This window comes from Sturnira hondurensis, unplaced genomic scaffold (genome assembly GCF_014824575.4).
Source record: "Sturnira hondurensis isolate 20B ecotype Veracruz unplaced genomic scaffold, ASM1482457v3 Scaffold0002840, whole genome shotgun sequence".
Taxonomy (NCBI): domain Eukaryota; kingdom Metazoa; phylum Chordata; class Mammalia; order Chiroptera; family Phyllostomidae; genus Sturnira; species Sturnira hondurensis.
Window position 1 is genome coordinate 26,109,712 of NW_028075471.1, and position 14,084 is coordinate 26,123,795.

General features: G+C 51.4%; 1 protein-coding gene and 1 long non-coding RNA gene across 3 annotated transcripts in view; one reads left to right on the plus strand and one right to left on the minus strand.

Moving 5' to 3' along the window:
* GPR141 (G protein-coupled receptor 141) overlaps window positions 1–14,084 on the minus strand; it is a 96,819-nt gene that overhangs the window by 54,188 nt on the left and 28,547 nt on the right. The window lies entirely within an intron of this gene.
* LOC118983521 (uncharacterized) lies at window positions 7,101–14,076 on the plus strand. Its single transcript, XR_005065734.1, has 3 exons — window positions 7,101–8,014; window positions 13,186–13,261; window positions 13,359–14,076. It is a non-coding gene; the product is annotated as an uncharacterized LOC118983521 (long non-coding RNA).

Sequence of the window (14,084 nt, forward strand, 5' to 3'; positions counted from 1 at the left end):
GTCCTTGGTGTACCTCCTGTCCCTGCTGGTATCTCGTATCTTCCCACCTGCTTCCGGGAGGCTTCCCACTTCCCTTCCCAATTCTCACCTGTACTCCTCTCTACCTCTGTTGCTGTCTCCTGTCTAGGGTCGTCCTCCGTCCTCTGTGCATCACCCTGGAGACCCAGCACAGTGCAGGGCCCACCACTGGTTCCCAATAAATATTGATTACACTGAATTTTAAATGGGTGGGTCTGTAACTTTGTTTTCAGCTAACCTGAATAATTTGGCTTAACAAAGTGTTCCCTCTTGAGGTTTCTCCTGGAAGCTAGGAAAACCACCAGAGTTCCAGGTTCTAACAGAGTTCGAAGACTGCAAAGCCAGTATGGCCATCCGTAAGGGGCTCCTGGGACTCCTGGTAGCTAATTGAGAAGACTTCTGCCCAATCAGATGATGTGTTTATGTTAGACCCAATTGAAGGGGTGAAATGAGGCTGGACAGAAAAAGTCCCGCTGTTTTTGGGTCAGACACCCCAGCTCATCAGCTGTGCCCCTGACCCCGTACCCAGTGCCACAATAACCAGAGGTCTGAGATGGTTGAGCTGAGCTAGGGGCTGGAGTGAGCACATTTCAGGGGCTCAGTGGGGGTCGGAGCGATGCACCTGCTTGGATGCCATTGGGATTTCCAATGTCCTGGCTAAAAGGTCCTCACACCCACTGGAACTGTGGCTCCAGCAGACCCCCAGGTTCACGGCTAGCGGATGTGCTTGGCAGGACTCTAGAAAAAAGGCACCTGTATCTTCCCTGTTAACAGACACAGAGGAGCTTCTACCCACCCCAAGAAGGCCACATGGAGACAGAGAGCAGTGCGACAAAGAAAGCACCTGCCCATTCAGCCCGAGTGCTCACGCGCAAGTGGAGACGAGCATCAGTTCACGACGCGCCTTAAGTCGCTGTCCTCATTCATTGCTGTCAACTCGATTCTTCACAGCCCCACGCTACCGCCCTTCGAAAGGCTCCACAGGGCTTCCCAGACGCTGTCTGGACACAAACCCCCCCTAACGGAAGAGCCGCTACTGCTTCAGTGGCGCATCCAGGCCCGGCTTCAACAGGCTTCACCAAGTTCAGGATCATCTGAACGTGAGGAAGGGAAAAAAGGTCAAGAGAAGGCAGGTGGGACAGACAGAGAGAGATAAAGGTAAGAGAGAGCCAGAAAGAAAGACCGAAAAAAAAACAGACACAGNGGGCTTCCCAGACGCTGTCTGGACACAAACCCCCCCTAACGGAAGAGCCGCTACTGCTTCAGTGGCGCATCCAGGCCCGGCTTCAACAGGCTTCACCAAGTTCAGGATCATCTGAACGTGAGGAAGGGAAAAAAGGTCAAGAGAAGGCAGGTGGGACAGACAGAGAGAGATAAAGGTAAGAGAGAGCCAGAAAGAAAGACCAAAAAAGAAACAGACACAGGAGGGAAAGAAATAGTTAGAGGCATAACTAGAGACAGGTTGACATAGAGGAGGATACACAGAACCTGCCAGTGCCGGCTTACACACACACAGACAGACAGACTGCCAAGGCTGCTGCAAAACAGCCTTCACCCACCCAGTGCCCAGGACTGCTCTGGGCTGAACGGCGCCAAGAACATCTTTCCCCCAAAGGCCCACTTCCTCTGTCCTCCTGCTGCAGTCTCCCCTCTTCCTTCCACCAAAGCACATCAGCTGAACTCTCTGGGCTCTGTGGTGCCCAAGGGACACCCAGCCTGGGATGGCAGTGACAGGACGTGTTTCAGAGAAAGAAACAGACCCGAGAGAACACAGAATAAGAGCAGTGGGGAGAAGAAAGGGACGAGGCAGAGGAGGGGAGAGGGAAGTTGGGGTGCTACCGTGACCAGGCTGGGTCCTTGAGGGAAGTAAAGCTGCTGCCAGTGGGCACGGGGCGGGTGACAGGGCTTTCTCTCTCGATTGGTTCCCCTGCACGGGGCCAGACTTCCTGAGAGGGGGTGGGAGCCTTTCCCTGCTCCCTGCTTTGAACCTCGAGTGCCAGCTCCCACCCCTTGGTCCCTGGGTTCCCCAGCTTTTACAGCCAACCCTTCCTTTGAATATTTAACTGACAGAGACTTACATTCAGGAAACACAAGATTAAGTCCCTACAGCTTGAGCGTCCTGATGTCCCGCAATTACAGGCCAAGGCTTCCACAAAAACCAAAGTCAGTCACGGAAATGAAACATACACGGACACAGAAATGAGGCAGACATGCCAAATGTTTATGATCGTTGACGCCCTGTGGGTGCACGCAGGAGTCCGGGTGCTGTTGTTTCCACACTTCAGGATGTTTAAAGTTTTCATTGATACAAGGTTGCAATTTTTTTTAACAACAACAAAAAAAAGCAAGAAAAGAGTGCCTCATCTGGGTCTTTGCTCTGTGGGAGGGACATGGCCCCCTCCCTGCATTCCTGCCGGTTTTGCTGGGGCTCCCTCCCTCCACCCCACACGGACCCAGACAGGAGGTATAGGCCCCTCCCTGACTCCCACAATGCCCGCCCCCCAAGGCGGGGATGTGCCATCGCTGTGACCAAAGATCCTGGGGCAACAGCTGGAGGCGGGCTTTCGTTACAGAAAATCAAAGACCATGAAGAAATTGAGTATTTTTAAAGCAAAACTTACAAACACTGTTTGCCTTTATGGTTTTACAGTGAGTACTACACGTTTACCTCTTATCATCGTAGTAACATTGTCAATAAACCACCACAGCTGGAGGGCGGCTGTGGCCATTTCTACAGGTTCCCAGGCCAGTTCCTACACCAGGAAGGCCAGCGGAAGGCTTTCTGCCTATCACCTCTTGTCCTCAAGGCCTGGCCTCCCATCACGCTGCTTGGTTGAATCTCTCCCTTCTCCCCCTCTTCGTTCACATGAACTCTGAATTCAACCCCACCCCTCATGCTGAACAGCCCTGTTCTTTCATTGTCTAGCCCCCTGCTTCCCCGTGTCTGTCTGTGGGGAAGAGGGGAGGTGAGCTCTAGACAGCCATGGATCTATGAATTCCGTCAGTACGTCAACAGTCCTTTGTCCCCTGAGAGCAGCTATGCCAACAGGGTGCAGAAGCGTGGTTACAGTGTTGAAATTAAAGAGTGATTTTTAGAGCCCTGGCTGGTATGGCTTAGCAGACTGAGTGCTGGCTTGAGAACCAAAGGGTCACTGGTTCGATTCCCAGTCAAGGCACATGCCTGGGTTGTGGTTGGGTCCCCACTAGGGGGCAGGCAAGAGGCAGTCACATGTTGATGTTTCTCTCCCTCTTTCTCCTTCCTTTCCCCTCTCTAAAAATAAGTAAAATCTTTGTTAAAAAGTGATTTTTTAAATCCCTGTTACTTTAAACTGCAGTTTCACCAAAGAACTCTAAAATGTGGCATACAGTAGCTGTTTGTATGGGAATTTTATCTGCAAAGTCTGCCACAAAAAATAAAAATAAAAATAGTCCTTTGCTTTCTGTTCAATGGTGAGCTGTAAGAATGCCACTGTCATTGTATCAGCCTGGGTGGCTGGCCCGGAAAAGAAGAATTGAGACAATGTACAATGTACACTGTACAATGTGCAATGTCCACCCACACCCCATTCTCCCATGGCTGGGAGACCTGCCCAGCCATGAGTGGGTTTCTGGACCCAGCCCTCCCCTCACAGCCCTGGTCAGTCCCTTCTGACCCAGCCCTCGGCTCTCCTTTGGGGCCTTACTTGGCTCTCCCTACGCCAGGGTCCCGACCATGTTCTGGATCTACCCTGTCTCTGGCCTGCTTTCTGTGCACAGTCCCCATGTCACCTGTTTTGTTTGCTTCATACAAGCAGGATTCAGCAACTTCTGTCCCGCACACATCACTCTGGCCAGCCCCAACCTTCACGGGCAAGTGGAAACCTTCAGGGACATTATCCCGCTCTGGTCATTGCTTTCTCTGCTACCCCAACTCCCACAACATGTGTCCCGTCAGAGAGGCTCGTTCCCGTCCTCCACTCTGCAGGAAGCTGGTGCACTCTGCCTTGCTTCTGCAGCTTTGAGCCATCGGGAAAAAACCTCGGAAATGTGACTGGTGGGAGCCTCTGTGTTCTGGGCAAGTCCACCTTGGAGTCTTTCGCTCTCGATGCCATGGGACCTTTAGCACAGTGAGAAAGAGAAGCTTGTTCAAGGGTTTCGCTCTCCCGTCCCCTATTAAGTGAAGACCAGCCAATATTTAACTAGTACCTGTGCTTGCAGACAGCGGGGGTGGGGGGCTTCGTCAGCCCCAGAGCCTTTAAGCACCCCCTGCGCAGGACACCCCAGTCAGGGCACCTCACAGTAGCCAGAGCTCGGCAGGTAACCCATGTGGCCCTTTCCGGGGCAGGGTAGACACCCCCATTGTTATTTCATTCAGGACAAAAGTCATGATCATAACATTCTCTAATCAGACTTGGGACACTGTGGGATGAACGTCATCCTAATTTTGATAGAAAGCATAAAAGCAAGTGAGCGTGACTTCTAAACAGATGGATTTTTAGCCCAGGGTTTGCAAAAGTTAAACGTTCACCTAATTGTTACTGCCCTGCAAGGGGCACAGACCTTCCTGCACCTTTCCAAAAAACCTACAATGAGCCGCCACCACCTGTTAATCAAACCTGCTTCCTGTCACTGGGAAACAGCTGGTGGAGGCAGGGGTCTCCCGTAATGACACGCCAGCAAGGGGTGCTGTTCTGAGAAGAGCATCTGCATTCCAGTAGTTTTACAGGGGCACCCCCACCCTCTACCTCAGCGGCTGGGTGGGGGCTGGCACCTTCTCCATCCTTCCCAACCACAGTTCCTCCCACCGGGTTTTGGGACTTAAAAGACAGCGCTTTGCTCTCAGGAGGTCAGATTGGGAGAATGCCAGTCCAGGGCCATCGGCTGGTCCTGGGCCTCTGCATGTCCCAAGCCCACCTGCTGGAGGGGAGAAGGAACCCTGCACAAACAAGAGAAGCCGACCTGAGTGTCACCGAGGGGGCCCAAGGTCCCAGGGTTGGAACCCTCCCGACCCCTCCAGTAAATCTTTTTATCCTTAGATGAATCTAAGCTGGTTTTCTAATGCCTGGAAGTCAAAGGATCCTAACTAACAGAGGGCCCATAAGTGACTGATCTTGATCATTGACATAGTGACTAGAACCAGGAATTGTGTCAGGCCTTGAGGTGAGGCAGATTAAGCAGGATAACCTCCTTCCTCATGGAGCTCACAGAGCCCACAATCCGGGAAGGACAAGCAGCCGAAGCTTTCTCCAAGTTCCCGGGTCCCCCTCTCTGCCTGCCCACTGCCCTTCCTCAGAACATTCCAGCATGCGCTCCCCACTGAGGCCCCAACTGCACCTTTTCCCATTACATCCCTATTAGCTCAACAATCAGTCTGTTCTGGGAATGAAATGCAGTTATAATAACAATGTTGCTTTATGATTTTTCAAAGCCCTTTCAGATAAATTATCTGAAATGCCAAGAGTATCCGGTCCATGGGGATGTTACAGCAGAAAGTTGACGTGTACCAGACGTCACAACCAAATAAAAACTTCCTGTAAGACCTTCAGCCTCCTTCCGTTTCTTATCTCACCTTCCTGGGGCTTTCTAAGAACAGCTTCTCACTGGGGAAAGAATGAGTGCAGGGCTGGGAGGGTGATTAAAGAATCTGGTTAATTTGGTCGCATTTCCTAAAAACAGAATGCGTTGATTCCTGCTTAGGATAATTCTCAGGGTCTGGGATCTCTAAGAGCTGGGCCCTCCAGCAGTGACCTGGAACCAGAGCTCAGGGTCCATAGAGCTGAGGCCCCCGCACTTCATTCCCTCATTCATACAACAAATTCTACTCCGTGCCAGTCACGTACCAGGCGTGAAGGTCATTGCTCTAACGGACCCCACTCTCAGGAGTTTGTAGCCCGGTACCGTGATTCTCCAACTGACCTGTACCCTGGAAGCACCAGGAAACTTTGTTAAAATCACTGTTACCTGACTCCCACCCCTGGAGACTAGGATTTCGCAGGTCTGGGGTGTGATCTGGAACACTGGAGCTTTCAGATGTCCCCAGGTGATGCTCAACACACAACCCAGGCTGAGAGCCTCTGGTCTGATGGGAGAGAAAGATGAAACAGCAGGGAGCGACTAGAAAGGGCTGGAACACAAGACTCAGTGGGAGACCCTCAGGGCCCAGGCTCAGGGAAGCCTAGCAGGCAGCTGAGACCTCAGGGATCAGGAGGACTGGCCAGGAGATATGATGTGGGAAAATGAGGGAAAAAGAGTATTCTGAGCAAAAAGAACAGCAAATGTCATTTTTTTAAGTGCCCTGAAGAGGGAGAGAGGGAGAGCTTGGGATATTGGACAATAGAAAATGACCTGACAGCAAAGGCAAGATGGGAAGCGATAAAAAATTGAGCTTGAAGAAGCAAGCAAAGATCAGAGCGCAGAAATGGAAGTTGTGAGATGTGATTCTGAAGGCAGTGGGGATGCATGTCAAGATATGTGGCAGGAGGTCGAGAAGGTCATCTGTACTGGCCAAGGAGTGCCCCAAGCCCTTGCGACTCCGCTGGCCAGCACTGTAAACAGGCCTGAGAGCAGCAAGGGGGTTCATGTGGATTGGGGTGGTGTTAATGGTGCATCCTTTCTTTAAAAATCTCACCCATGCCTAGTCTCTGTGCACAATATGTTTATAGGCTACTACCCCCCCCCCCCCCGCAGAGTCTAAGCCTCTGCCTCCTCTCATTAATCTGCACTGGGCGCCCCGGGGGGAGAGGGCAAGGTAAATCATAATATACTAAGGAAACATTTCAAACACACAAAGTTTAGAAGACTTGCCAAAAACTCGGTGTGATAAGCTGAGAAAATGCCAAGTTCCCCTGGGGTTGCATTTTCCTCTGATTTCCTGGGCTGCGATTTATCTCTAAGATGACATTGTCAAGAGGGACAGGCCAGCGGGGAGCACTGCTGCCCAGTAGGGCAGTGCTGAGCTCCAAGCTGCCCTGCACTTGGAAAAGAAATCAGAGGGGAATGAAATTGCTTGTGCTCAGGGCAACACTTCCAATTTCAGTTTCAGGGACAACAGTTAATTCGGGAACTGAGCCGGGAGAGAAAAGACTGCTCCAGTTCCCAGGGAAAAGAGGGTCAGGCCAACTTTCCCACTGCTAATAACACACTGGCTATTTTACCTTTGCCCTCGTGGACAAGAAACTCGATAGTGCTTAGGTAAGGCTCAAATGCTCTGCGTGGAGTTTGACCTGGTGGGTTTTTGCTAACTCAGCCAACACATGTTGAGGTTGGCCCATTTATTTGGTTTCTGATCCGTCGACTGCCTTCCCCAGTGAAAGGCCTGCTCTGAAAGCCCAGATTGGACTGTCTGCTACTTTTGCCTGAAGTTCCCTCTCACCTGGTCACCAGAAAAGGGAGGTTGGAGTCCACGTTTCATGCCCTTTCGGACCTCAGTCGACTGCCTGAGCTGAGACAAAGAAGTCAGGGATGGCTTAGACCAGTGAACTGGAAAGCACCCCCTCAGCCGGGGGTCTTAAGGGAGTGGACACCCCACATTTTGCATTTCTCACAAGCCGCCAGTGGTTGCCGATGCTGCAAGTTCACAAACCACACTTTTTCTCCACCTGTTCGGAAGCTCGGAGATCTTCCCTCTCAAAATCGTCTTCCTTGCCGGCTTGCTTCAGTTCCTGTTACTAGAGAATAAGCTGAGTCTTTGAGTCTCCTTTCAAAACACTGGATTAGCATTTGATGCTTTCTCAGCTAACAGGATCAGGGATTAGGTTTCAGCGGTTGAAATCCAAACCAAAATGGAGTGAGTCAGGACTGGTTGCCAAAGTGACAAGGGCAGCAGGGAACCCAGAGAGGAGCCTATTGATGACTTAACCCTCCCCAGAGAAGGGGAAGCTAAGGAACTAAAGTACAGCCACTCTTCTGCCCTCAGAGGAGTTTCCAAGCAGAGGCTGTCACCTAAAAACACCCTAGGGACTGGCAGCCTAGCAGCCAGATCCCACTCTGCCCCAGGACTGGGAGACAGGCAAACCAGGTAAGCTTCTGCCCGTTTCCTAGTCCGAAGAATGGGAATGGCCACACCTGCCCCATCCACCCTGAGTTATGGCAGGGGTTAAATAAGATGCTTCATCTGCGATGTAACAAAGCACCTTGTATAGTAGCTCTAATGGCCACTCAAAATAGAACCAAAATGCACCTAACAATGCTGGTAATGTTTGCAAGATTCAGGCTGGTGGCAGGACCCCAACGAGAGGCACCCGCTGGGCTGCAGTCTGGGGGGAAGGGAACAGGGTCTATCACACATGCCTGGTCCTCCCAGCTCAGCCTCCACCCGAGCGCTCAGCCTCAAACATGTCCTCTGCTCCTTTCTGCAAGGACGGCTCCTGGCTGATCTCCCTGCAGAGTGTCGCCTTGGGAAATGTTGCATTCAAGAAGGAAAACAGCCCCCGCAAATATTATGGACCCTCCTGGGGTTCCTGGGTCCATTAGGAGGTGACACTGGATATCGATGATTTCACTTGGCGTTTTTACTGGCTGACCTTGGACAGACAACAGACTTTCTTGGCCTGGTTCCCTGCTCTGAAAACTGGGAGTAACAGATACCTGAGAGGCTTGTCCCGTGGGTTCAACGCAGTGCTGTATGTGGGCCCTCGGTCACTGAAAATTGCAGTCCCCTTTTCCTCCAACCCCCCTCAATGTCTCTTTACCCCATTGTGTCTAATAGGCAAGTCCCTTAGGCACGAATAGACCAGGGGTGTCAAACTCATTTTCACAGGGGCCACATGAGCCTCAAGGTTGCCTTCAAAGGGCTGAATGTAATGTTAGAACTGTGTATATGTACCTACTCCATAGGAGTTAAGTGAGAGTTCGGTGCTGCCGCTGGGTGGAAACAAGGTGCCGGGCTGCATAAAACAAGGTGGAGGGCCGGGTTCGGCCCGCGGGCCTTGGGTCTGCCACATGGAATAGACCAAGCTAAAGACTGACACTAGCCTTATTTCTTTATTTTGCCCCAAACTCAAAATGTTAGCTCTTGTCCTCTAAACCTTCGCCAGAGCTGATGCTGCCGACGCTGCCGACTCTTCCCCAAATTGTAACAACCCAAAGAACAACGGGAAAAGCAGAGTCGAATATGATGTTTCGGGATCGTTATTTTCTAACAGCAGGTCTCACCAGGCCACGCTCACGCTTCTGTGGAGGCCAGGACTTCAGCCACTCGGCCGCCAGACAGGAGCTGCTCCCGGGAAACGGTGGCAGGGCCACCCTGAGGCCCGGGGCGGGCTCCCCTCCTCCCCCGGAACTCAAAAGGCCCCACGCCAAGAATCAGAAACCCAATTTCCAACATATGCTTTGTTTCCCAACAAATGATGTTCAATTTAGTCTGTGATGATTCTTCTAAAATCCCATTCAATATAAATTTTGTTTTATATGGGCTAGCAGATGGTGCCTGAAACCTGCCGCCCAGAATGGCTGTACAGTACGTTATAAGTCACGTTGCTAGGGTGACAGGCTCCATATGTCTGTGTGCGGTAGGCTGCAGTTAAAAAAATAAAAGGAAAATCAGGGCAACACCTAGATGTTGTGAAGGTGAAAAAAAGTCCTAATTTGGAAAGCTAAGGGCAATGAATCCGATTTGTTTCCAAGATGGGAAGCGCACTGGGACACCATGAGGAGAACAGGCTGACGGGATTAATTCACCCTCCCTGGGCCTCCATGTCCTCACCGGGAAAACGAAGCTGCTCTGGGGTCAGAGAGAGCAGAGAGGGTCCCCCGCCTGGGCTAAGTCTCACCTACGGTGGTGGGAGCCCCAAGGACTGGCCCGAGAAGCTGGGGGTTCTAGCTGCGCTGGAGTCGCACTAGATAACTAATTTCCGTCACGTGCCTAGGGCAGCATTGGTCATAGTCGTGCTAGACACTTACAAACCGTGTGATTTAGATGGTCCCCGCCTTCCCTGGGGTTTCTAATGGCTGAGGGTAACATACCCACCATAGGGAGCAGGTCACAGGTGGGGGGCTGCTGCACACGACAAGAGCGGGGGGCCCAGGAGGGGCTGAGTCACGGAGAGACCACTTACCCGAGAGGCCAGCCTTAGCTAAGAGATGCCCTCAAGCTTGGCTTCCCTTGCCACTAAACAGCACCCACAAACTTAAGTCCAGGCAATACATGTGATACAGAGATGAAAACAAGTTTTTTTTAAACAACAGACACCATCTACAGGTCCTGACCCTTCCCTGATTCTGTGGGCACCTGTAATGGATTAAAGGGTAGTCCCCCGCAAAATGTGTCTAACTCCTAACACCTGACCTGTGAATGTTGCTTTACTTTAGAAAAGGGTCTTTGTCGAAATAATTAAATTAAAAATATTGAGATAAGATTATCCTGGATTACTCGGGGCGGTGGGGGGGGGGGCTCTAAATCCAGTGACAAGTGACTTTATAAGGGACAGAAGACACACTAAGAGCAGGCAAAGACTGCAGTGACACAGTCCTTACGCCAGGGCTCTGGCCTCCAGCAGCTGCAGGAAAGCTACTCAGAACCACCCCCCACCGCCTCTGGCCCCAGATCTGCGAGAGAATTTCCAGTTGTCAGCCACCAAGCTTGGAGTCACTTTGACAGCAGCCATGGAAAACTGATACAGCGGCCTGTAGGATTAGTGATGGCCATGAGTGACTCAAAGCCAGAGAGCAGTTGGGGCGACCTTCTCCACTCCTGTTCACCCCCCTTGCCCTGCAGCCTCCACCACTAATAGCACCACCTCTGTAGTCCCAAGCCAGGAGCCCCTGTCTGGCTCCTCTGGGCCTGACACGCATCTGCACCACCCTGACCCTCACATGGCCTCTCCAGGGCCCCCCTCAGATTCACCTTGCCCTTGACCAGGTTCTGTAGCCAACTCAGCTGCCGGCCTACGCATTCATCACTGGTCTATTTGAACTGAAGACTTGTGGCCACTTGGGAGAGCGTACTCTCAAGGCAGACCCCTCCCCTTTATCACCCAAAGGGCTGCTAAGAACTTCACCTGCAACTACGACAAACTCCACAAGTATTCAGCCTCTGAGGAAAGGAGCAAAGAAGGCACTCTAAAGCCAGTGACCTCCCTGGTAAGGAAACCCTCCTCTCCCATTTGCAATAAATAATGAGCAAAGGGGTCATTTCTGAAATTTCACCTCTATGGCCTCAGAATTTCAAGCTACAGGGACGGCAATGCACAGTAAGAACAAGTGAACCCGACCGTGTGACCGTGAACTTGCCCTGCCCTCCCTTTTCCTACTGACGTGTATTCCCTGTACCTACCCAGGAATCTGAAATGCACCATGAGGCGACACCCTCCCGTGACCCCAAAACTTGCGTTCTCAATCTGCGCTTCTCATTTCCTTCCACGGCCATGTGTCCACCTCAAACGGCACTAGGAGAAGCAGAGCAAATGTCCCTTCAGCTCTGCCCCAACCCAGTCACCGCTGGCTCCAACCTCGAGTTTCACGAGGACAGTTCTGATAAAAAAAACTCAGGCCCCTGCATTCTGTTTCCTGTCTGTCACCATGGAGTACTGTGTATTATTACAGTCTGCTTGCCAGCTGTGTGACAGACAGCATGTATTTAAAATCTGCAAGACACCATCTACGGGAGGGATGGCAATCACTCCCTTGCGTGACTGCAGTGACAATCAACATAGCTGGGGCAGAGCCTGCCACATCGCAGGTCCTCAGGCAGCACCGCGACTGCGGTTCCCACAGCTGTCCCTGAGACTGCTGTCATTGCCCGCTGCCCCAAAGACACACAGTCCCTGAACCCCACCACCTTTTCTGCTGCCTCCGTGTTTGTTCCCATAACAACTGAGGGAGGGATGAGGACCAGAGGAGAAATGGAAGCACAAACCTGGCGCCGGCTGGATCACCAGCACTCCATGTGTGTTTGCGTCTCAACCTCCTTGATTATCCCTGTTTCGTATTCTGTCCACAGAGCCCTCATTAGACGCTTTTCCTTCAGAAATCACAGCAGCATGACTGCCGCTTGGTTTTGTCCCCAGAACCACCAACCTGCCTATGAAATATATATGCATCACCCCAAGGACCCATCTTGCTTACAAGTGACTCCAAGCTTGCCCGGGGCAGAGAGTTCCTGGCACCTTGGTCCCTCCCTTCTACCAGGGAGGCACTGCCAGCTTCCTTGGGCAAAGCACACAGGGGGTTCTGCTGCTGCCCCCACCAGCACGGTGTTCATCCACCCCAAGCCCTAGCCCTGTCCTCCCTGGCATGCTGTTTCCATATAGCACCTTGAACTATGGTTCCTCTCACTGCACCCCTCACCGCCTCAGCTCTACTCCTGCCTTTAACATGCTCAGCTCCACCCTCCCCTCCCCATCTGACCCTGCTCGTCTGCACCGGGCACACCTGGGTCCTGATGAAAATGTAGGGTATTAATGCTGCCTCTGACCTCTGCAGGCAAACCGCAACCTTACTGGCATTCCCACCTGGGCACCCCGGTCCTGTGATAAGTGGGAACCAGACCATGGGAAGTGTGCCTGGTCATCGGGGCCATGCTCCAAGCTCCCTGTTAGCACCCTGATTGAAGGCCTCACTTCCCACCGTAAGTCACCCGGTCTCTTAGAAATGCATCTAATGAGCTAGTCACCCTGCCACCAAGTGACAGAGAACAAAGGCTCTTCCCTCAGGACAGGCACTGGGCAGGCGTCCCCTCCTCTAGGGGGCGATCCTCTACCAATAAAAACATTGGCAACCTTTGAACCCTTCTCAAAAATGGCACTTCACAAAGGCCGTTATCACAAAGTGCCACCAGCTGGGAGCTTAGACCACAGAAATGTATCATCTCACAGTTCTGCAGGCTACAAGTCTGAGATCCAGGTGTCAGCAGGGCTGCTGCCCTCTGGGGACTGTGAGGGACGGTCTGTCCCAGCCCCTCTCCAGCTTCTGGTGACCTTGGGGTTCCTTGGCTTGAGCATGCTGCTCTGCCCGTCTTCACTTCATGTTCCTTCTGTGCCTACCTGTTTGTGCATCCAAATTCCCATTTTACAAGGACATCGGTCATACTGGGCTAGGGGCTCTCCTGATGACCTCGTCTCACTTGAAGGTCATCTGCCCAATCCTATTTTCAAGTATGTTCACAGGCCCCGAGGACTCAGACTCCAGCATCTTTTGAGGGGGACACAATTCAACCTACAACACTCAGTTTCTTTCTCTTTTTTTTTACAGGATGCATTTGTGAAACCTCACATCATTTAAAGCTTTCATAACTCAGTTTTCTGAAGGAAAAACAGTCAAAGACAAGGTGGAGGGACTATTATCTCAAAATGCGTTTATCCACAAACATGTCATATGTTTTTTCTTTAACGTTTATTCTTCCCTTTTCTCGGTATTTTCTCCAGTATCTCCCCCTGGGAATTCACTGCATTTACTGCTCAGCCTATCTCAGCAGTCGCTTGGATTATGTAATGGCATTTTATGTAAATTGCACAGCAAAATTACTGATTTTCACCTCGGATTGTTCACCCCCGATTTCTGGCACTTGCACAGGCAATACGATTTAATGACGCCGTGGATGATGTTGCTATATGATGCAAAACATGTTAAATGTCTGCATAGCAATGACTATTAAACCAGCACAACAGAACCCGAAGTCCCTTGCAGGAAATTCTGGTGCACGTAACCAGGAGAGTGAGACGCAGCCCACAGACACGGAAGCTGGTGTCCACATGCAACGGCAGAAGTGACGCCGTCATCTGCCCAGGCGTGGACACAGTCAACAATTCATAGTGACCTCTGCTTTAAAATTGCGTGATTTTTTTAAATTTGGGGGGTTTATAGGTTTTTCAAATTTAGATAACTAGTTGAGACCTGTTAATACTTTGGGGTCACACAATTTTAAATTCACATAGCTCAAATTTGCATCAAGTGCCACTGGACTGTGTAGTGAGCGCTTTTCCTTCACGAGGAAGAATCGCAGAGCAAAGCCCCACCCAGGAAGCAAGGCAGATGGAAGCTACCTGTCTAGTTACTGAGGCCAGCCCTGTGTGGATTAGGAGTAAATGGGTTTAGACATGCCTCTGGTTCTTGGTCTTTAAAAGATGTATTCCTGGTCCTTTCTGACTAAA